Source organism: Odontesthes bonariensis, chromosome 12, assembly GCF_027942865.1.
Source record: "Odontesthes bonariensis isolate fOdoBon6 chromosome 12, fOdoBon6.hap1, whole genome shotgun sequence".
Lineage (NCBI taxonomy): Eukaryota > Metazoa > Chordata > Actinopteri > Atheriniformes > Atherinopsidae > Odontesthes > Odontesthes bonariensis.
In genome coordinates this window covers 33,957,313-33,980,938 of record NC_134517.1, presented here as the reverse complement: position 1 = coordinate 33,980,938, position 23,626 = coordinate 33,957,313, and the positions used below count along the sequence as shown (strand labels likewise).

Sequence of the window (23,626 nt, the reverse complement as noted above, 5' to 3'; positions counted from 1 at the left end):
TTCCCCCCCAAGACCTTAACTTTATGTACTTGTAACTTGTGTGCCTACTGCCTACTTCATTGGTTGAGATTGTACCAACTGTGTTTATTAGAAATGTTAATTTTTATAGGCTTGTATTCAATGAACAGATGCATTATTCACAGTAAATTACGCTTTTACTGAGGAAAACGTTTCAAAACATGAAAATCACAAGTACATGAATTTCACATCAAACAAGTGTCACAAAAACTATCTCTATAAAAAAATGAATGGATGGATGAATGTGTGTAGAATTCAGTCTCTTCATTCACATCTCATCCCATTAGGCTAACACAGTACGTGAGCAGTTAGTAAGATGATAGTTTTATAGCCTACCTTCCTATTTGTCATTTCACAATGCCTTTGAGCGTACTGTAAAATTCTAGCATCCATTTATTTTCCATACTTTATTAAGACTTTCACAAAAATTGAAGAGTTTTCAAGGTGTGGAAAACAGTGTTTGAAAATTGCATACTTATCAAGACTTTGAAGACATGCGTAAGCACCCTGTATAAAGTCGGCTACAAAGGAAAATGCTGAAGCCTTCCCTTGTTGTAAATAAAGAGCTATGTTTGGGAAAAGAAGCAAGAGCGCTCTCTTCTGGCGGAATGCAAAAGCTTACAGCACCGGGTATTCCCAGGCGGTCTCCCATCCAAGTACTGACCCGGCCCGACCCTGCTTAGCTTCCGAGATCGGACGAGATCGGGCGTGTTCAGGGTGGTATGGCCGTAAGCGAAGAAGCAGGGGTAACACAAGCGTTTTATATGAGACTCCACCACATCAACAGCTATATGTGACATGTTTTATCTGTGCAAACACATACATTTCAGACAGAGCTGTTATCAGACTGCTGCCTGTACAATCACTTAATTGGTTGGTTTGTTTACATGTTAAATATCGATGTATAAAGAATGAGTGCTCTTTATTTCAATAAATACTTATAAGTTATATAACTTAACATGTTAGTTGGGGTGGCACCGTATGTCTCAATCCACATCTGAATTTAAATCTGAGACATGAAATTACTTATCAGAATTTAACTTGAAGATATTTTTGTAGTCTATTTACTTTTTTTTTCTCAGAGCAATAAGGTACTTAAAGCTGAATTTAAACACCAAGAAATGACCTGTCACACTCATTTCATGCACCTATTTTTGGTTATTCGTGATTATTGTCATTGGGATTTTTTTAGGCTATACTTTGAGTTCTTTTCATTTCATTAAGTTTAGATTTATATCATTTTATACAATAGAATAGAAAAATACTTTATGGCCTGGTACCACCTGCCTAAACTATTTACTGCCTTTTCCCTAATTATTGGAATGTTTTTCTTCATCTATTACAAACTTTCTAACACTTAATTTCCCTCTACTTATTGAGATACTTCTAGACTTAGTAGGTTTGATTTTCATGCCAGCCCACTTTAGATTTTTATTAAGTCTCTCCAGTATTCTCTTCATACATGGCTCTGTTGTAGTCACTAACGTCATATCAGCCATGTATGTACATTAATTAACTCCACTTCAGGCTTCCACTTCAGCCATCTCAGTCTTTGTGGACAGAGTTCATATAAACAGGGTGCTTGCTCTTTTTCCAAATTAAAATTCCAGACTCTTTTAAAACTGATACTTTTCCCCCCCAAGACCTTAACTTTATGTACTTGTAACTTGTGTGCCTACTGCCTACTTCATTGGTTGAGATTGTACCAACTGTGTTTATTAGAAATGTTAATTTTTATAGGCTTGTATTCAATGAACAAATGCATTATTCACAGTAAATTACGCTTTTACTGAGGAAAACGTTTCAAAACATGAAAATCACATGTACATGAATTTCACATCAAACAAGTGTCACAAAAACTATCTCTATAAAAAAATGAATGGATGGATGAATGTGTGTAGAATTCAGTCTCTTCATTCACATCTCATCCCATTAGGCTAACACAGTACGTGAGCAGTTAGTAAGATGATAGTTTTATAGCCTACCTTCCTATTTGTCATTTCACAATGCCTTTGAGCGTACTGTAAAATTCTAGCATCCATTTATTTTCCATACTTTATTAAGACTTTCACAAAAATTGAAGAGTTTTCAAGGTGTGGAAAACAGTGTTTGAAAATTGCATACTTATCAAGACTTTGAAGACATGCGTAAGCACCCTGTATAAAGTGGGCTAGAAAGTAAAATGCTGAAGCCTTCCCTTGTTGTAAATAAAGAGCTATGTTTGGGAAAAGAAGCAAGAGCGCTCTCTGCTGGCGGAATGCAAAAGCTTACAGCACCGGGTATTCCCAGGCGGTCTCCCATCCAAGTACTGACCCGGCCCGACCCTGCTTAGCTTCCGAGATCGGACGAGATCGGGCGTGTTCAGGGTGGTATGGCCGTAAGCGAAGAAGCAGGGGTAACACAAGCGTTTTATATGAGACTCCACCACATCAACAGCTATATGTGACATGTTTTATCTGTGCAAACACATACATTTCAGACAGAGCTGTTATCAGACTGCTGCCTGTACAATCACTTAATTGGTTGGTTTGTTTACATGTTAAATATCGATGTATAAAGAATGAGTGCTCTTTATTTCAATAAATACTTATAAGTTATATAACTTAACATGTTAGTTGGGGTGGCACCGTATGTCTCAATCCACATCTGAATTTAAATCTGAGACATGAAATTACTTATCAGAATTTAACTTGAAGATATTTTTGTAGTCTATTTACTTTTTTTTTCTCAGAGCGATAAGGTACTTAAAGCTGAATTTAAACACCAAGAAATGACCTGTCACACTCATTTCATGCACCTATTTTTTGTTATTCGTGATTATTGTCATTGGGATTTTTTTAGGCAGTACTTTGAGTTCTTTTCATTTCATTAAGTTTAGATTTATATCATTTTATACAATAGAATAGAAAAATACTTTATGGCCTGGTACCACCTGCCTAAACTCTTTACTGCCTTTTCCCTAATTATTGGAATGTTTTTCTTCATCTATTACAAACTTTCTATCACTTAATTTCCCTCTACTTATTGAGATACTTCTAGACTTAGTAGGTTTGATTTTCATGCCAGCCCACTTTAGATTTTTATTAAGTCTCTCCAGTATTCTCTTCATACATGGCTCTGTTGTAGTCACTAACGTCATATCAGCCATGTATGTACATTAATTAACTCCACTTCAGGCTTCCACTTCAGCCCTCTCAGTCTTTGTGGACAGAGTTCATATAAACAGGGTGCTTGCTCTTTTTCCAAATTAAAATTCCAGACTTTTTTAAAACTGATACTTTTTCCCCCCAAGACCTTAACTTTATGTACTTGTAACTTGTGTGCCTACTGCCTACTTCATTGGTTGAGATTGTACCAACTGTGTTTATTAGAAATGTTCATTTTTATAGGCTTGTATTCAATGAACAAATGCATTATTCACAGTAAATTACGCTTTTACTGAGGAAAACGTTTCAAAACATGAAAATCACATGTACATGAATTTCACATCAAACAAGTGTCACAAAAACTATCTATATAAAAAAATGAATGGATGGATGAATGTGTGTAGAATTCAGTCTCTTCACTCACATCTCATCCCATTAGGCTAACACAGTACGTGAGCAGTTAGTAAGATGATAGTTTTATAGCCTACCTTCCTATTTGTCATTTCACAATGCCTTTGAGCGTACTGTAAAATTCTAGCATCCATTTCTTTTCCATACTTTATTAAGACTTTCACAAAAATTGAAGAGTTTTCAAGGTCTGGAAAACAGTGGTTGAAAATTGCATACTTATCAAGACTTTGAAGACATGCGTAAGCACCCTGTATAAAGTGGGCTAGAAAGTAAAATGCTGAAGCCTTCCCTTGTTGTAAATGAAAAGCTATGTTTGGGAAAAGAAGCAAGAGCGCTCTCTGCTGGCGGAATGCAAAAGCTTACAGCACCGGGTATTCCCAGGCGGTCTCCCATCCAAGTACTGACCCGGCCCGACCCTGCTTAGCTTCCGAGATCGGACGAGATCGGGCGTGTTCAGGGTGGTATGGCCGTAAGCGAAGAAGTAAGGGTAACACAACCATTTTATATGAGACTCCACCACATCAACAGCTCTATCTGACATGTTTTATCTGTGCAAACACATACATTTCAGACAGAGCTGTTATCAGACTGCTGCCTGTATAATCACTTAATTGGTTTGTTTGTTTACATGTTAAATATCGATGTATAAAGAATGAGTGCTCTTTATTTCAATAAATACTTATAAGTTATATATATCCGGTATAACTTAACATGTTAGTTGGGGTGGCACCGTATGTCTCAATCCACATCTGAATTTAAATCTGAGACATGAAATTACTTATCAGAATTTAACTTGAAGATATTTTTGTAGTCTATTTACTTTTTTTTTCTCAGAGCGATAAGGTACTTAAAGCTGAATTTAAACACCAAGAAATGACCTGTCACACTCATTTCATGCACCTATTTTTGGTTATTCGTGATTATTGTCATTGGGATTTTTTTAGGCAGTACTTTGAGTTCTTTTCATTTCATTAAGTTTAGATTTATATCATTTTATACAATAGAATAGAAAAATACTTTATGGCCTGGTACCACCTGCCTAAACTCTTTACTGCCTTTTCCCTAATTATTGGAATGTTTTTCTTCATCTATTACAAACTTTCTATCACTTAATTTCCCTCTACTTATTGAGATACTTCTAGACTTAGTAGGTTTGATTTTCATGCCAGCCCACTTTAGATTTTTATTAAGTCTCTCCAGTATTCTCTTCATACATGGCTCTGTTGTAGTCACTAACGTCATATCAGCCATGTATGTACATTAATTAACTCCACTTCAGGCTTCCACTTCAGCCCTCTCAGTCTTTGTGGACAGAGTTCATATAAACAAGGTGCTTGCTCTTTTTCCAAATTAAAATTCCAGACTCTTTTAAAACTGATACTTTTTCCCCCCAAGACCTTAACTTTATGTACTTGTAACTTGTGTGCCTGCTGCCTACTTCATTGGTTGAGATTGTACCAACTGTGTTTATTAGAAATGTTCATTTTTATAGGCTAGTATTCAATGAACAAATGCATTATTCACAGTAAATTACGCTTTTACTGAGGAAAACGTTTCAAAACATGAAAATCACAAGTACATGAATTTCACATCAAACAAGTGTCACAAAAACTATCTATATAAAAAAATGAATGGATGGATGAATGTGTGTAGAATTCAGTCTCTTCACTCACATCTCATCCCATTAGGCTAACACAGTACGTGAGCAGTTAGTAAGATGATAGTTTTATAGCCTACCTTCCTATTTGTCATTTCACAATGCCTTTGAGCGTACTGTAAAATTCTAGCATCCATTTCTTTTCCATACTTTATTAAGACTTTCACAAAAATTGAAGAGTTTTCAAGGTCTGGAAAACAGTGGTTGAAAATTGCATACTTATCAAGACTTTGAAGACATGCGTAAGCACCCTGTATAAAGTGGGCTAGAAAGTAAAATGCTGAAGCCTTCCCTTGTTGTAAATGAAAAGCTATGTTTGGGAAAAGAAGCAAGAGCGCTCTCTGCTGGCGGAATGCAAAAGCTTACAGCACCGGGTATTCCCAGGCGGTCTCCCATCCAAGTACTGACCCGGCCCGACCCTGCTTAGCTTCCGAGATCGGACGAGATCGGGCGTGTTCAGGGTGGTATGGCCGTAAGCGAAGAAGCAGGGGTAACACAAGCGTTTTATATGAGACTCCACCACATCAACAGCTATATGTGACATGTTTTATCTGTGCAAACACATACATTTCAGACAGAGCTGTTATCAGACTGCTGCCTGTACAATCACTTAATTGGTTTGTTTGTTTACATGTTAAATATCGCTGTATAAAGAATGAGTGCTCTTTATTTCAATAAATACTTATAAGTTATATATATATAACTTAACATGTTAGTTCGGGTGGCACCGTATGTCTCAATCCACATCTGAATTTAAATCTGACACATGAAATTACTTATCACAATTTAACTTGAAGATATTTTTGTAGTCTATTTACTTTTATTTTCTCAGAGCAATAAGGTACTTAAAGCTGAATTTAAACACCAAGAAATGACCTGTCACACTCATTTCATGCACCTATTTTTGGTTATTCGTGATTACTGTCATTGGGATTTTTTTAGGCTGTACTTTGAGTTGTTTTCATTTCATTAAGTTTAGATTTATATCATTTTATACAATAGAATAGAAAAATACTTTATGGCCTGGTACCACCTGCCTAAACTCTTTACTGCCTTTTCCCTAATTATTGGAATGTTTTTCTTCATCTATTACAAACTTTCTAACACTTAATTTCCCTCTAATTATTGAGATACTTCTAGACTTAGTAGGTTTGATTTTCATGCCAGCCCACTTTAGATTTTTATTAAGTCTCTCCAGTATTCTCTTCATACATGGCTCTGTTGTAGTCACTAACGTCATATCAGCCATGTATGTACATTAATTAACTCCACTTCAGGCTTCCACTTCAGCCCTCTCAGTCTTTGTGGACAGAGTTCATATAAACAGGGTGCTTGCTCTTTTTCCAAATTAAAATTCCAGACTTTTTTAAAACTGATACTTTTTCCCCCCAAGACCTTAACTTTATGTACTTGTAACTTGTGTGCCTGCTGCCTACTTCATTGGTTGAGATTGTACCAACTGTGTTTATTAGAAATGTTCATTTTTATAGGCTAGTATTCAATGAACAAATGCATTATTCACAGTAAATTACGCTTTTACTGAGGAAAACGTTTCAAAACATGAAAATCACAAGTACATGAATTTCACATCAAACAAGTGTCACAAAAACTATCTATATAAAAAAATGAATGGATGGATGAATGTGTGTAGAATTCAGTCTCTTCACTCACATCTCATCCCATTAGGCTAATACAGTACGTGAGCAGTTAGTAAGATGATAGTTTTATAGCCTACCTTCCTATTTGTCATTTCACAATGCCTTTGAGCATACTGTAAAATTCTAGCATCCATTTATTTTCCATACTTTATTAAGACTTTGACAGAAAATTGAAGAGTTTTCAAGGTCTGGAAAACAGTGGTTGAAAATTGCATACTTATCAAGACTTTGAAGACATGCGTAAGCACCCTGTATAAAGTCGGCTACAAAGTAAAATGCTGAAGCCTTCCCTTGTTGTAAATAAAGAGCTATGTTTGGGAAAAGAAGCAAGAGCGCTCTCTGCTGGCGGAATGCAAAAGCTTACAGCACCGGGTATTCCCAGGCGGTCTCCCATCCAAGTACTGACCCGGCCCGACCCTGCTTAGCTTCCGAGATCGGACGAGATCGGGCGTGTTCAGGGTGGTATGGCCGTAAGCGAAGAAGCAGGGGTAACACAAGCGTTTTATATGAGACTCCACCACATCAACAGCTATATGTGACATGTTTTATCTGTGCAAACACATACATTTCAGACAGAGCTGTTATCAGACTGCTGCCTGTATAATCAGTTAATTGGTTTGTTTGTTTACATGTTAAATATCGCTGTATAAAGAATGAGTGCTCTTTATTTCAATAAATACTTATAAGTTATATATATATAACTTAACATGTTAGTTGGGGTGGCACCGTATGTCTCAATCCACATCTGAATTTAAATCTGAGACATGAAATTACTTATCAGAATTTAACTTGAAGATATTTTTGTAGTCTATTTACTTTTTTTTTCTCAGAGCAATAAGGTACTTAAAGCTGAATTTAAACACCAAGAAATGACCCGTCACACTCATTTCATGCACCTATTTTTGGTTATTCGTGATTATTGTCATTGGGATTTTTTTAGGCTGTACTTTGAGTTGTTTTCATTTCATTAAGTTTAGATTTATATCATTTTATACAATAGAATAGAAAAATACTTTATGGCCTGGTACCACCTGCCTAAACTCTTTACTGCCTTTTCCCTAATTATTGGAATGTTTTTCTTCATCTATTACAAACTTTCTATCACTTAATTTCCCTCTACTTATTGAGATACTTCTAGACTTAGTAGGTTTGATTTTCATGCCAGCCCACTATAGATTTTTATGAAGTCTCTCCAGTATTCTCTTCATACATGGCTCTGTTGTAGTCACTAACGTCATATCAGCCATGTATGTACATTAATTAACTCCACTTCAGGCTTCCACTTCAGCCCTCTCAGTCTTTGTGGACAGAGTTCATATAAACAAGGTGCTTGCTCTTTTTCCAAATTAAAATTCCAGACTTTTTTAAAACTGATACTTTTTCCCCCCAAGACCTTAACTTTATGTACTTGTAACTTGTGTGCCTACTGCCTACTTCATTGGTTGAGATTGTACCAACTGTGTTTATTAGAAATGTTCATTTTTATAGGCTTGTATTCAATGAACAAATGCATTATTCACAGTAAATTACGCTTTTACTGAGGAAAACGTTTCAAAACATGAAAATCACAAGTACATGAATTTCACATCAAACAAGTGTCACAAAAACTATCTATATAAAAAAATGAATGGATGGATGAATGTGTGTAGAATTCAGTCTCTTCACTCACATCTCATCCCATTAGGCTAACACAGTACGTGAGCAGTTAGTAAGATGATAGTTTTATAGCCTACCTTCCTATTTGTCATTTCACAATGCCTTTGAGCGTACTGTAAAATTCTAGCATCCATTTATTTTCCATACTTTATTAAGACTTTGACAGAAAATTGAAGAGTTTTCAAGGTCTGGAAAACAGTGGTTGAAAATTGCATACTTATCAAGACTTTGAAGACATGCGTAAGCACCCTGTATAAAGTCGGCTAGAAAGGAAAATGCTGAAGCCTTCCCTTGTTGTAAATGAAAAGCTATGTTTGGGAAAAGAAGCAAGAGCGCTCTCTGCTGGCGGAATGCAAAAGCTTACAGCACCGGGTATTCCCAGGCGGTCTCCCATCCAAGTACTGACCCGGCCCGACCCTGCTTAGCTTCCGAGATCGGACGAGATCGGGCGTGTTCAGGGTGGTATGGCCGTAAGCGAAGAAGCAGGGGTAACACAAGCATTTTATATGAGACTCCACCACATCAACAGCTATATCTGACATGTTTTATCTGTGCAAACACATACATTTCAGACAGAGCTGTCATCAGACTGCTGCCTGTACAATCACTTAATTGGTTTGTTTGTTTACATGTTAAATATCGATGTATAAAGAATGAGTGCTCTTTATTTCAATAAATACTTATAAGTTATATATATACGGTATAACTTAACATGTTAGTTGGGGTGGCACCGTATGTCTCAATCCACATCTGAATTTAAATCTGAGACATGAAATTACTTATCAGAATTTAACTTGAAGATATTTTTGTAGTCTATTTACTTTTATTTTCTCAGAGCGATAAGGTACTTAAAGCTGAATTTAAACACCAAGAAATGACCTGTCACACTCATTTCATGCACCTATTTTTGGTTATTCGTGATTATTGTCATTGGGATTTTTTTAGGCTGTACTTTGAGTTGTTTTCATTTCATTAAGTTTAGATTTATATCATTTTATACAATAGAATAGAAAAATACTTTATGGCCTGGTACCACCTGCCTAAACTCTTTACTGCCTTTTCCCTAATTATTGGAATGTTTTTCTTCATCTATTACAAACTTTCTAACACTTAATTTCCCTCTACTTATTGAGATACTTCTAGACTTAGTAGGTTTGATTTTCATGCCAGCCCACTTTAGATTTTTATTAAGTCTCTCCAGTATTCTCTTCATACATGGCTCTGTTGTAGTCACTAACGTCATATCAGCCATGTATGTACATTAATTAACTCCACTTCAGGCTTCCACTTCAGCCCTCTCAGTCTTTGTGGACAGAGTTCATATAAACAGGGTGCTTGCTCTTTTTCCAAATTAAAATTCCAGACTTTTTTAAAACTGATACTTTTTCCCCCCAAGACCTTAACTTTATGTACTTGTAACTTGTGTGCCTGCTGCCTACTTCATTGGTTGAGATTGTACCAACTGTGTTTATTAGAAATGTTCATTTTTATAGGCTAGTATTCAATGAACAAATGCATTATTCACAGTAAATTACGCTTTTACTGAGGAAAACGTTTCAAAACATGAAAATCACAAGTACATGAATTTCACATCAAACAAGTGTCACAAAAACTATCTATATAAAAAAATGAATGGATGGATGAATGTGTGTAGAATTCAGTCTCTTCACTCACATCTCATCCCATTAGGCTAATACAGTACGTGAGCAGTTAGTAAGATGATAGTTTTATAGCCTACCTTCCTATTTGTCATTTCACAATTCCTTTGAGCGTACTGTAAAATTCTAGCATCCATTTATTTTCCATACTTTATTAAGACTTTCACAAAAATTGAAGAGTTTTCAAGGTGTGGAAAACAGTGTTTGAAAATTCCATACTTATTAAGACTTTGAAGACATGCGTAAGCACCCTGTATAAAGTGGGCTAGAAAGTAAAATGCTGAAGCCTTCCCTTGTTGTAAATAAAGAGCTATGTTTGGGAAAAGAAGCAAGAGCGCTCTCTGCTGGCGGAATGCAAAAGCTTACAGCACCGGGTATTCCCAGGCGGTCTCCCATCCAAGTACTGACCCGGCCCGACCCTGCTTAGCTTCCGAGATCGGACGAGATCGGGCGTGTTCAGGGTGGTATGGCCGTAAGCGAAGAAGCAGGGGTAACACAAGCGTTTTATATGAGACTCCACCACATCAACAGCTATATGTGACATGTTTTATCTGTGCAAACACATACATTTCAGACAGAGCTGTTATCAGACTGCTGCCTGTATAATCAGTTAATTGGTTTGTTTGTTTACATGTTAAATATCGCTGTATAAAGAATGAGTGCTCTTTATTTCAATAAATACTTATAAGTTATATATATATAACTTAACATGTTAGTTCGGGTGGCACCGTATGTCTCAATCCACATCTGAATTTAAATCTGAGACATGAAATTACTTATCAGAATTTAACTTGAAGATATTTTTGTAGTCTATTTACTTTTTTTTTCTCAGAGCAATAAGGTACTTAAAGCTGAATTTAAACACCAAGAAATGACCTGTCACACTCATTTCATGCACCTATTTTTGGTTATTCGTGATTATTGTCATTGGGATTTTTTTAGGCTGTACTTTGAGTTGTTTTCATTTCATTAAGTTTAGATTTATATCATTTTATACAATAGAATAGAAAAATACTTTATGGCCTGGTACCACCTGCCTAAACTCTTTACTGCCTTTTCCCTAATTATTGGAATGTTTTTCTTCATCTATTACAAACTTTCTAACACTTAATTTCCCTCTACTTATTGAGATACTTCTAGACTTAGTAGGTTTGATTTTCATGCCAGCCCACTTTAGATTTTTATTAAGTCTCTCCAGTATTCTCTTCATACATGGCTCTGTTGTAGTGGTCACTAACGTCATATCAGCCATGTATGTACATTAATTAACTCCACTTCAGGCTTCCACTTCAGCCCTCTCAGTCTTTGTGGACAGAGTTCATATAAACAGGGTGCTTGCTCTTTTTCCAAATTAAAATTCCAGACTTTTTTAAAACTGATACTTTTTCCCCCCAAGACCTTAACTTTATGTACTTGTAACTTGTGTGCCTGCTGCCTACTTCATTGGTTGAGATTGTACCAACTGTGTTTATTAGAAATGTTCATTTTTATAGGCTAGTATTCAATGAACAAATGCATTATTCACAGTAAATTACGCTTTTACTGAGGAAAACGTTTCAAAACATGAAAATCACAAGTACATGAATTTCACATCAAACAAGTGTCACAAAAACTATCTATATAAAAAAATGAATGGATGGATGAATGTGTGTAGAATTCAGTCTCTTCACTCACATCTCATCCCATTAGGCTAACACAGTACGTGAGCAGTTAGTAAGATGATAGTTTTATAGCCTACCTTCCTATTTGTCATTTCACAATGCCTTTGAGCATACTGTAAAATTCTAGCATCCATTTATTTTCCATACTTTATTAAGACTTTCACAAAAATTGAAGAGTTTTCAAGGTCTGGAAAACAGTGGTTGAAAATTGCATACTTATCAAGACTTTGAAGACATGCGTAAGCACCCTGTATAAAGTGGGCTAGAAAGTAAAATGCTGAAGCCTTCCCTTGTTGTAAATAAAGAGCTATGTTTGGGAAAAGAAGCAAGAGCGCTCTCTGCTGGCGGAATGCAAAAGCTTACAGCACCGGGTATTCCCAGGCGGTCTCCCATCCAAGTACTGACCCGGCCCGACCCTGCTTAGCTTCCGAGATCGGACGAGATCGGGCGTGTTCAGGGTGGTATGGCCGTAAGCGAAGAAGCAGGGGTAACACAAGCGTTTTATATGAGACTCCACCACATCAACAGCTATATCTGACATGTTTTATCTGTGCAAACACATACATTTCAGACAGAGCTGTTATCAGACTGCTGCCTGTACAATCACTTAATTGGTTTGTTTGTTTACATATTAAACATGGATGTATAAAGAATGAGTGCTCTTTATTTCAATAAATACTTATAAGTTATATAACTTAACATGTTAGTTGGGGTGGCACCGTATGTCTCAATCCACATCTGAATTTAAATCTGAGACATGAAATTACTTATCAGAATTTAACTTGAAGATATTTTTGTAGTCTATTTACTTTTTTTTTCTCAGAGCAATAAGGTACTTAAAGCTGAATTTAAACACCAAGAAATGACCTGTCACACTCATTTCATGCACCTATTTTTGGTTATTCGTGATTATTGTCATTGGGATTTTTTTAGGCTGTACTTTGAGTTGTTTTCATTTCATTAAGTTTAGATTTATATCATTTTATACAATAGAATAGAAAAATACTTTATGGCCTGGTACCACCTGCCTAAACTCTTTACTGCCTTTTCCCTAATTATTGGAATGTTTTTCTTCATCTATTACAAACTTTCTAACACTTAATTTCCCTCTACTTATTGAGATACTTCTAGACTTAGTAGGTTTGATTTTCATGCCAGCCCACTTTAGATTTTTATTAAGTCTCTCCAGTATTCTCTTCATACATGGCTCTGTTGTAGTCACTAACGTCATATCAGCCATGTATGTACATTAATTAACTCCACTTCAGGCTTCCACTTCAGCCCTCTCAGTCTTTGTGGACAGAGTTCATATAAACAGGGTGCTTGCTCTTTTTCCAAATTAAAATTCCAGACTTTTTTAAAACTGATACTTTTTCCCCCCAAGACCTTAACTTTATGTACTTGTAACTTGTGTGCCTGCTGCCTACTTCATTGGTTGAGATTGTACCAACTGTGTTTATTAGAAATGTTCATTTTTATAGGCTAGTATTCAATGAACAAATGCATTATTCACAGTAAATTACGCTTTTACTGAGGAAAACGTTTCAAAACATGAAAATCACAAGTACATGAATTTCACATCAAACAAGTGTCACAAAAACTATCTATATAAAAAAATGAATGGATGGATGAATGTGTGTAGAATTCAGTCTCTTCACTCACATCTCATCCCATTAGGCTAATACAGTACGTGAGCAGTTAGTAAGATGATAGTTTTATAGCCTACCTTCCTATTTGTCATTTCACAATTCCTTTGAGCGTACTGTAAAATTCTAGCATCCATTTATTTTCCATACTTTATTAAGACTTTCACAAAAATTGAAGAGTTTTCAAGGTGTGGAAAACAGTGTTTGAAAATTCCATACTTATTAAGACTTTGAAGACATGCGTAAGCACCCTGTATAAAGTGGGCTAGAAAGTAAAATGCTGAAGCCTTCCCTTGTTGTAAATAAAGAGCTATGTTTGGGAAAAGAAGCAAGAGCGCTCTCTGCTGGCGGAATGCAAAAGCTTACAGCACCGGGTATTCCCAGGCGGTCTCCCATCCAAGTACTGACCCGGCCCGACCCTGCTTAGCTTCCGAGATCGGACGAGATCGGGCGTGTTCAGGGTGGTATGGCCGTAAGCGAAGAAGCAGGGGTAACACAAGCGTTTTATATGAGACTCCACCACATCAACAGCTATATGTGACATGTTTTATCTGTGCAAACACATACATTTCAGACAGAGCTGTTATCAGACTGCTGCCTGTATAATCAGTTAATTGGTTTGTTTGTTTACATGTTAAATATCGCTGTATAAAGAATGAGTGCTCTTTATTTCAATAAATACTTATAAGTTATATATATATAACTTAACATGTTAGTTCGGGTGGCACCGTATGTCTCAATCCACATCTGAATTTAAATCTGAGACATGAAATTACTTATCAGAATTTAACTTGAAGATATTTTTGTAGTCTATTTACTTTTTTTTTCTCAGAGCGATAAGGTACTTAAAGCTGAATTTAAACACCAAGAAATGACCTGTCACACTCATTTCATGCACCTATTTTTGGTTATTCGTGATTATTGTCATTGGGATTTTTTTAGGCTGTACTTTGAGTTGTTTTCATTTCATTAAGTTTAGATTTATATCATTTTATACAATAGAATAGAAAAATACTTTATGGCCTGGTACCACCTGCCTAAACTCTTTACTGCCTTTTCCCTAATTATTGGAATGTTTTTCTTCATCTATTACAAACTTTCTAACACTTAATTTCCCTCTACTTATTGAGATACTTCTAGACTTAGTAGGTTTGATTTTCATGCCAGCCCACTTTAGATTTTTATTAAGTCTCTCCAGTATTCTCTTCATACATGGCTCTGTTGTAGTGGTCACTAACGTCATATCAGCCATGTATGTACATTAATTAACTCCACTTCAGGCTTCCACTTCAGCCCTCTCAGTCTTTGTGGACAGAGTTCATATAAACAGGGTGCTTGCTCTTTTTCCAAATTAAAATTCCAGACTTTTTTAAAACTGATACTTTTTCCCCCCAAGACCTTAACTTTATGTACTTGTAACTTGTGTGCCTGCTGCCTACTTCATTGGTTGAGATTGTACCAACTGTGTTTATTAGAAATGTTCATTTTTATAGGCTAGTATTCAATGAACAAATGCATTATTCACAGTAAATTACGCTTTTACTGAGGAAAACGTTTCAAAACATGAAAATCACAAGTACATGAATTTCACATCAAACAAGTGTCACAAAAACTATCTATATAAAAAAATGAATGGATGGATGAATGTGTGTAGAATTCAGTCTCTTCACTCACATCTCATCCCATTAGGCTAACACAGTACGTGAGCAGTTAGTAAGATGATAGTTTTATAGCCTACCTTCCTATTTGTCATTTCACAATGCCTTTGAGCATACTGTAAAATTCTAGCATCCATTTATTTTCCATACTTTATTAAGACTTTCACAAAAATTGAAGAGTTTTCAAGGTCTGGAAAACAGTGGTTGAAAATTGCATACTTATCAAGACTTTGAAGACATGCGTAAGCACCCTGTATAAAGTGGGCTAGAAAGTAAAATGCTGAAGCCTTCCCTTGTTGTAAATGAAAAGCTATGTTTGGGAAAAGAAGCAAGAGCGCTCTCTGCTGGCGGAATGCAAAAGCTTACAGCACCGGGTATTCCCAGGCGGTCTCCCATCCAAGTACTGACCCGGCCCGACCCTGCTTAGCTTCCGAGATCGGACGAGATCGGGCGTGTTCAGGGTGGTATGGCCGTAAGCGAAGAAGCAGGGGTAACACAAGCGTTTTATATGAGACTCCACCACATCAACAGCTATATCTGACATGTTTTATCTGTGCAAACACATACATTTCAGACAGAGCTGTTATCAGACTGCTGCCTGTACAATCACTTAATTGGTTTGTTTGTTTACATATTAAACATGGATGTATAAAGAATGAGTGCTCTTTATTTCAATAAATACTTATAAGTTATATAACTTAACATGTTAGTTGGGGTGGCACCGTATGTCTCAATCCACATCTGAATTTAAATCTGAGACATGAAATTACTTATCAGAATTTAACTTGAAGATATTTTTGTAGTCTATTTACTTTTATTTTCTCAGAGCAATAAGGTACTTAAAGCTGAATTTAAACACCAAGAAATGACCTGTCACACTCATTTCATGCACGTATTTTTGGTTATTCGTGATTATTGTCATTGGGATTTTTTTAGGCTGTACTTTGAGTTGTTTTCATTTCATTAAGTTTAGATTTATATCATTTTATACAATAGAATAGAAAAATACTTTATGGCCTGGTACCACCTGCCTAAACTCTTTACTGCCTTTTCCCTAATTATTGGAATGTTTTTCTTCATCTATTACAAACTTTCTAACACTTAATTTCCCTCTACTTATTGAGATACTTCTAGACTTAGTAGGTTTGATTTTCATGCCAGCCCACTTTAGATTTTTATTAAGTCTCTCCAGTATTCTCTTCATACATGGTTCTGTTGTAGTCACTAACGTCATATCAGCCATGTATGTACATTAATTAACTCCACTTCAGGCTTCCACTTCAGCCCTCTCAGTCTTTGTGGACAGAGTTCATATAAACAGGGTGCTTGCTCTTTTTCCAAATTAAAATTCCAGACTTTTTTAAAACTGATACTTTTTCCCCCCAAGACCTTAACTTTATGTACTTGTAACTTGTGTGCCTGCTGCCTACTTCATTGGTTGAGATTGTACCAACTGTGTTTATTAGAAATGTTCATTTTTATAGGCTAGTATTCAATGAACAAATGCATTATTCACAGTAAATTACGCTTTTACTGAGGAAAACGTTTCAAAACATGAAAATCACAAGTACATGAATTTCACATCAAACAAGTGTCACAAAAACTATCTATATAAAAAAATGAATGGATGGATGAATGTGTGTAGAATTCAGTCTCTTCACTCACATCTCATCCCATTAGGCTAACACAGTACGTGAGCAGTTAGTAAGATGATAGTTTTATAGCCTACCTTCCTATTTGTCATTTCACAATGCCTTTGAGCGTACTGTAAAATTCTAGCATCCATTTCTTTTCCATACTTTATTAAGACTTTCACAAAAATTGAAGAGTTTTCAAGGTCTGGAAAACAGTGGTTGAAAATTGCATACTTATCAAGACTTTGAAGACATGCGTAAGCACCCTGTATAAAGTGGGCTAGAAAGTAAAATGCTGAAGCCTTCCCTTGTTGTAAATGAAAAGCTATGTTTGGGAAAAGAAGCAAGAGCGCTCTCTGCTGGCGGAATGCAAAAGCTTACAGCACCGGGTATTCCCAGGCGGTCTCCCATCCAAGTACTGACCCGGACCGACCCTGCTTAGCTTCCGAGATCGGACGAGATCGGGCGTGTTCAGGGTGGTATGGCCGTAAGCGAAGAAGTAGGGGTAACACAAGCGTTTTATATGAGACTCCACCACATCAACAGCTATATGTGACATGTTTTATCTGTGCAAACACATACATTTCAGACAGAGCTGTTATCAGACTGCTGCCTGTATAATCAGTTAATTGGTTTGTTTGTTTACATGTTAAATATCGCTGTATAAAGAATGAGTGCTCTTTATTTCAATAAATACTTATAAGTTATATATATATAACTTAACATGTTAGTTGGGGTGGCACCGTATGTCTCAATCCACATCTGAATTTAAATCTGAGACATGAAATTACTTATCAGAATTTAACTTGAAGATATTTTTGTAGTCTATTTACTTTTTTTTTCTCAGAGCAATAAGGTACTTAAAGCTGAATTTAAACACCAAGAAATGACCTGTCACACTCATTTCATGCACCTATTTTTGGTTATTCGTGATTATTGTCATTGGGATTTTTTTAGGCTGTACTTTGAGTTGTTTTCATTTCATTAAGTTTAGATTTATATCATTTTATACAATAGAATAGAAAAATACTTTATGGCCTGGTACCACCTGCCTAAACTCTTTACTGCCTTTTCCCTAATTATTGGAATGTTTTTCTTCATCTATTACAAACTTTCTATCACTTAATTTCCCTCTACTTATTGAGATACTTCTAGACTTAGTAGGTTTGATTTTCATGCCAGCCCACTATAGATTTTTATGAAGTCTCTCCAGTATTCTCTTCATACATGGCTCTGTTGTAGTCACTAACGTCATATCAGCCATGTATGTACATTAATTAACTCCACTTCAGGCTTCCACTTCAGCCCTCTCAGTCTTTGTGGACAGAGTTCATATAAACAGGGTGCTTGCTCTTTTTCCAAATTAAAATTCCAGACTTTTTTAAAACTGATACTTTTTCCCCCCAAGACCTTAACTTTATGTACTTGTAACTTGTGTGCCTGCTGCCTACTTCATTGGTTGAGATTGTACCAACTGTGTTTATTAGAAATGTTCATTTTTATAGGCTAGTATTCAATGAACAAATGCATTATTCACAGTAAATTACGCTTTTACTGAGGAAAACGTTTCAAAACATGAAAATCACAAGTACATGAATTTCACATCAAACAAGTGTCACAAAAACTATCTATATAAAAAAATGAATGGATGGATGAATGTGTGTAGAATTCAGTCTCTTCACTCACATCTCATCCCATTAGGCTAACACAGTACGTGAGCAGTTAGTAAGATGATAGTTTTATAGCCTACCTTCCTATTTGTCATTTCACAATGCCTTTGAGCGTACTGTAAAATTCTAGCATCCATTTCTTTTCCATACTTTATTAAGACTTTCACAAAAATTGAAGAGTTTTCAAGGTCTGGAAAACAGTGGTTGAAAATTGCATACTTATCAAGACTTTGAAGACATGCGTAAGCACCCTGTATAAAGTGGGCTAGAAAGTAAAATGCTGAAGCCTTCCCTTGTTGTAAATGAAAAGCTATGTTTGGGAAAAGAAGCAAGAGCGCTCTCTGCTGGCGGAATGCAAAAGCTTACAGCACCGGGTATTCCCAGGCGGTCTCCCATCCAAGTACTGACCCGGCCCGACCCTGCTTAGCTTCCGAGATCGGACGAGATCGGGCGTGTTCAGGGTGGTATGGCCGTAAGCGAAGAAGTAGGGGTAACACAAGCGTTTTATATGAGACTCCACCACATCAACAGCTATATCTGACATGTTTTATCTGTGCAAACACTTACATTTCAGACAGAGCTGTTATCAGACTGCTGCCTGTACAATCACTTAATTGGTTTGTTTGTTTACATATTAAACATGGATGTATAAAGAATGAGTGCTCTTTATTTCAATAAATACTTATAAGTTATATAACTTAACATGTTAGTTCGGGTGGCACCGTATGTCTCAATCCACATCTGAATTTAAATCTGACACATGAAATTACTTATCAGAATTTAACTTGAAGATATTTTTGTAGTCTATTTACTTTTTTTTTCTCAGAGCAATAAGGTACTTAAAGCTGAATTTAAACACCAAGAAATGACCTGTCACACTCATTTCATGCACCTATTTTTGGTTATTCGTGATTATTGTCATTGGGATTTTTTTAGGCTGTACTTTGAGTTGTTTTCATTTCATTAAGTTTAGATTTATATCATTTTATACAATAGAATAGAAAAATACTTTATGGCCTGGTACCACCTGCCTAAACTCTTTACTGCCTTTTCCCTAATTATTGGAATGTTTTTCTTCATCTATTACAAACTTTCTATCACTTAATTTCCCTCTACTTATTGAGATACTTCTAGACTTAGTAGGTTTGATTTTCATGCCAGCCCACTTTAGATTTTTATTAAGTCTCTCCAGTATTCTCTTCATACATGGCTCTGTTGTAGTCACTAACGTCATATCAGCCATGTATGTACATTAATTAACTCCACTTCAGGCTTCCACTTCAGCCCTCTCAGTCTTTGTGGACAGAGTTCATATAAACAGGGTGCTTGCTCTTTTTCCAAATTAAAATTCCAGACTTTTTTAAAACTGATACTTTTTCCCCCCAAGACCTTAACTTTATGTACTTGTAACTTGTGTGCCTGCTGCCTACTTCATTGGTTGAGATTGTACCAACTGTGTTTATTAGAAATGTTCATTTTTATAGGCTTGTATTCAATGAACAGATGCATTATTCACAGTAAATTACGCTTTTACTGAGGAAAACGTTTCAAAACATGAAAATCACAAGTACATGAATTTCACATCAAACAAGTGTCACAAAAACTATCTATATAAAAAAATGAATGGATGGATGAATGTGTGTAGAATTCAGTCTCTTCACTCACATCTCATCCCATTAGGCTAACACAGTACGTGAGCAGTTAGTAAGATGATAGTTTTATAGCCTACCTTCCTATTTGTCATTTCACAATGCCTTTGAGCATACTGTAAAATTCTAGCATCCATTTATTTTCCATACTTTATTAAGACTTTCACAAAAATTGAAGAGTTTTCAAGGTCTGGAAAACAGTGGTTGAAAATTGCATACTTATCAAGACTTTGAAGACATGCGTAAGCACCCTGTATAAAGTGGGCTAGAAAGTAAAATGCTGAAGCCTTCCCTTGTTGTAAATGAAAAGCTATGTTTGGGAAAAGAAGCAAGAGCGCTCTCTGCTGGCGGAATGCAAAAGCTTACAGCACCGGGTATTCCCAGGCGGTCTCCCATCCAAGTACTGACCCGGCCCGACCCTGCTTAGCTTCCGAGATCGGACGAGATCGGGCGTGTTCAGGGTGGTATGGCCGTAAGCGAAGAAGTAGGGGTAACACAAGCGTTTTATATGAGACTCCACCACATCAACAGCTATATCTGACATGTTTTATCTGTGCAAACACTTACATTTCAGACAGAGCTGTTATCAGACTGCTGCCTGTACAATCACTTAATTGGTTTGTTTGTTTACATATTAAACATGGATGTATAAAGAATGAGTGCTCTTTATTTCAATAAATACTTATAAGTTATATAACTTAACATGTTAGTTCGGGTGGCACCGTATGTCTCAATCCACATCTGAATTTAAATCTGACACATGAAATTACTTATCAGAATTTAACTTGAAGATATTTTTGTAGTCTATTTACTTTTATTTTCTCAGAGCGATAAGGTACTTAAAGCTGAATTTAAACACCAAGAAATGACCTGTCAAACTCATTTCATGCACCTATTTTTTTGTTATTCGTGATTATTGTCATTGGGATTTTTTTTTAGGCTATACTTTGAGTTGTTTTCATTTCATTAAGTTTAGATTTATATCATTTTATACAATAGAATAGAAAAATACTTTATGGCCTGTTACCACCTGCCTAAACTCTTTACTGCCTTTTCCCTAATTATTGGAATGTTTTTCTTCATCTATTACAAACTTTCTATCACTTAATTTCCCTCTACTTATTGAGATACTTCTAGACTTAGTAGGTTTGATTTTCATGCCAGCCCACTATAGATTTTTATGAAGTCTCTCCAGTATTCTCTTCATACATGGCTCTGTTGTAGTCACTAACGTCATATCAGCCATGTATGTACATTAATTAACTCCACTTCAGGCTTCCACTTCAGCCCTCTCAGTCTTTGTGGACAGAGTTCATATAAACAGGGTGCTTGCTCTTTTTCCAAATTAAAATTCCAGACTTTTTTAAAACTGATACTTTTTCCCCCCAAGACCTTAACTTTATGTACTTGTAACTTGTGTGCCTGCTGCCTACTTCATTGGTTGAGATTGTACCAACTGTGTTTATTAGAAATGTTCATTTTTATAGGCTTGTATTCAATGAACAGATGCATTATTCACAGTAAATTACGCTTTTACTGAGGAAAACGTTTCAAAACATGAAAATCACAAGGACATGAATTTCACATCAAACAAGTGTCACAAAAACTATCTATATAAAAAAATGAATGGATGGATGAATGTGTGTAGAATTCAGTCTCTTCACTCACATCTCATCCCATTAGGCTAACACAGTACGTGAGCAGTTAGTAAGATGATAGTTTTATAGCCTACCTTCCTATTTGTCATTTCACAATGCCTTTGAGCATACTGTAAAATTCTAGCATCCATTTATTTTCCATACTTTATTAAGACTTTCACAAAAATTGAAGAGTTTTCAAGGTCTGGAAAACAGTGGTTGAAAATTGCATACTTATCAAGACTTTGAAGACATGCGTAAGCACCCTGTATAAAGTCGGCTAGAAAGTAAAATGCTGAAGCCTTCCCTTGTTGTAAATAAAAAGCTATGTTTGGGAAAAGAAGCAAGAGCGCTCTCTGCTGGCGGAATGCAAAAGCTTACAGCACCGGGTATTCCCAGGCGGTCTCCCATCCAAGTACTGACCCGACCCTGCTTAGCTTCCGAGATCGGACGAGATCGGGCGTGTTCAGGGTGGTATGGCCGTAAGCGAAGAAGTAGGGGTAACACAACCATTTTATATGAGACTCCACCACATCAACAGCTATATGTGACATGTTTTATCTGTGCAAACACATACATTTCAGACAGAGCTGTTATCAGACTGCTGCCTGTACAATCACTTAATTGGTTTGTTTGTTTACATGTTAAACATGGATGTATAAAGAATGAGTGCTCTTTATTTCAATAAATACTTATAAGTTATATATATACGGTATAACTTAACATGTTAGTTCGGGTGGCACCGTATGTCTCAATCCACATCTGAATTTAAATCTGACACATGAAATTACTTATCACAATTTAACTTGAAGATATTTTTGTAGTCTATTTACTTTTATTTTCTCAGAGCAATAAGGTACTTAAAGCTGAATTTAAACACCAAGAAATGACCTGTCACACTCATTTCATGCACCTATTTTTGGTTATTCGTGATTATTGTCATTGGGATTTTTTTGGCTATACTTTGAGTTGTTTTCATTTCATTAAGTTTAGATTTATATCATTTTATACAATAGAATAGAAAAATACTTTATGGCCTGGTACCACCTGCCTAAACTCTTTACTGCCTTTTCCCTAATTATTGGAATGTTTTTCTTCATCTTTTACAAACTTTCTAACACTTAATTTCCCTCTAATTATTGAGATACTTCTAGACTTAGTAGGTTTGATTTTCATGCCAGCCCACTTTAGATTTTTATTAAGTCTCTCCAGTATTCTCTTCATACATGGCTCTGTTGTAGTCACTAACGTCATATCAGCCATGTATGTACATTAATTAACTCCACTTCAGGCTTCCACTTCAGCCCTCTCAGTCTTTGTGGACAGAGTTCATATAAACAGGGTGCTTGCTCTTTTTCCAAATTAAAATTCCAGACTTTTTTAAAACTGATACTTTTTCCCCCCAAGACCTTAACTTTATGTACTTGTAACTTGTGTGCCTACTGCCTACTTCATTGGTTGAGATTGTACCAACTGTGTTTATTAGAAATGTTCATTTTTATAGGCTTGTATTCAATGAACAAATGCATTATTCACAGTAAATTACGCTTTTACTGAGGAAAACGTTTCAAAACATGAAAATCACAAGTACATGAATTTCACATCAAACAAGTGTCACAAAAACTATCTATATAAAAAAATGAATGGATGGATGAATGTGTGTAGAATTCAGTCTCTTCACTCACATCTCATCCCATTAGGCTAATACAGTACGTGAGCAGTTAGTAAGATGATAGTTTTATAGCCTACCTTCCTATTTGTCATTTCACAATGCCTTTGAGCATACTGTAAAATTCTAGCATCCATTTATTTTCCATACTTTATTAAGACTTTCACAAAAATTGAAGAGTTTTCAAGGTCTGGAAAA

General features: G+C 35.9%; 14 non-coding genes across 14 annotated transcripts; all 14 read right to left on the bottom strand.

Moving 5' to 3' along the window:
• Positions 1-633: 633 nt before the first annotated feature.
• Positions 634-752, bottom strand: LOC142397064 (5S ribosomal RNA). The gene has a single exon (XR_012772632.1). It is a non-coding gene; the product is annotated as a 5S ribosomal RNA (ribosomal RNA).
• A 1,530-nt stretch (positions 753-2,282) lies between these two features.
• On the bottom strand, positions 2,283-2,401 carry LOC142397063 (5S ribosomal RNA). The gene has a single exon (XR_012772631.1). It is a non-coding gene; the product is annotated as a 5S ribosomal RNA (ribosomal RNA).
• Positions 2,402-3,931: 1,530 nt separating this feature from the next.
• LOC142397062 (5S ribosomal RNA) lies at positions 3,932-4,050 on the bottom strand. The gene has a single exon (XR_012772630.1). It is a non-coding gene; the product is annotated as a 5S ribosomal RNA (ribosomal RNA).
• A 1,541-nt stretch (positions 4,051-5,591) lies between these two features.
• On the bottom strand, positions 5,592-5,710 carry LOC142397061 (5S ribosomal RNA). Its single transcript, XR_012772629.1, has one exon. It is a non-coding gene; the product is annotated as a 5S ribosomal RNA (ribosomal RNA).
• Positions 5,711-7,247: 1,537 nt separating this feature from the next.
• LOC142397060 (5S ribosomal RNA) lies at positions 7,248-7,366 on the bottom strand. Its single transcript, XR_012772628.1, has one exon. It is a non-coding gene; the product is annotated as a 5S ribosomal RNA (ribosomal RNA).
• A 1,537-nt stretch (positions 7,367-8,903) lies between these two features.
• LOC142397059 (5S ribosomal RNA) lies at positions 8,904-9,022 on the bottom strand. Its single transcript, XR_012772627.1, has one exon. It is a non-coding gene; the product is annotated as a 5S ribosomal RNA (ribosomal RNA).
• A 1,541-nt stretch (positions 9,023-10,563) lies between these two features.
• Positions 10,564-10,682, bottom strand: LOC142397057 (5S ribosomal RNA). Its single transcript, XR_012772625.1, has one exon. It is a non-coding gene; the product is annotated as a 5S ribosomal RNA (ribosomal RNA).
• Positions 10,683-12,221: 1,539 nt separating this feature from the next.
• LOC142397056 (5S ribosomal RNA) lies at positions 12,222-12,340 on the bottom strand. Its single transcript, XR_012772624.1, has one exon. It is a non-coding gene; the product is annotated as a 5S ribosomal RNA (ribosomal RNA).
• A 1,530-nt stretch (positions 12,341-13,870) lies between these two features.
• On the bottom strand, positions 13,871-13,989 carry LOC142397055 (5S ribosomal RNA). Its single transcript, XR_012772623.1, has one exon. It is a non-coding gene; the product is annotated as a 5S ribosomal RNA (ribosomal RNA).
• Positions 13,990-15,528: 1,539 nt separating this feature from the next.
• LOC142397054 (5S ribosomal RNA) lies at positions 15,529-15,647 on the bottom strand. Its single transcript, XR_012772622.1, has one exon. It is a non-coding gene; the product is annotated as a 5S ribosomal RNA (ribosomal RNA).
• A 1,530-nt stretch (positions 15,648-17,177) lies between these two features.
• On the bottom strand, positions 17,178-17,296 carry LOC142397078 (5S ribosomal RNA). Its single transcript, XR_012772645.1, has one exon. It is a non-coding gene; the product is annotated as a 5S ribosomal RNA (ribosomal RNA).
• A 1,536-nt stretch (positions 17,297-18,832) lies between these two features.
• On the bottom strand, positions 18,833-18,951 carry LOC142397053 (5S ribosomal RNA). The gene has a single exon (XR_012772621.1). It is a non-coding gene; the product is annotated as a 5S ribosomal RNA (ribosomal RNA).
• A 1,530-nt stretch (positions 18,952-20,481) lies between these two features.
• LOC142397052 (5S ribosomal RNA) lies at positions 20,482-20,600 on the bottom strand. The gene has a single exon (XR_012772620.1). It is a non-coding gene; the product is annotated as a 5S ribosomal RNA (ribosomal RNA).
• Positions 20,601-22,133: 1,533 nt separating this feature from the next.
• On the bottom strand, positions 22,134-22,247 carry LOC142397019 (5S ribosomal RNA). The gene has a single exon (XR_012772599.1). It is a non-coding gene; the product is annotated as a 5S ribosomal RNA (ribosomal RNA).
• Positions 22,248-23,626: the final 1,379 nt, after the last annotated feature.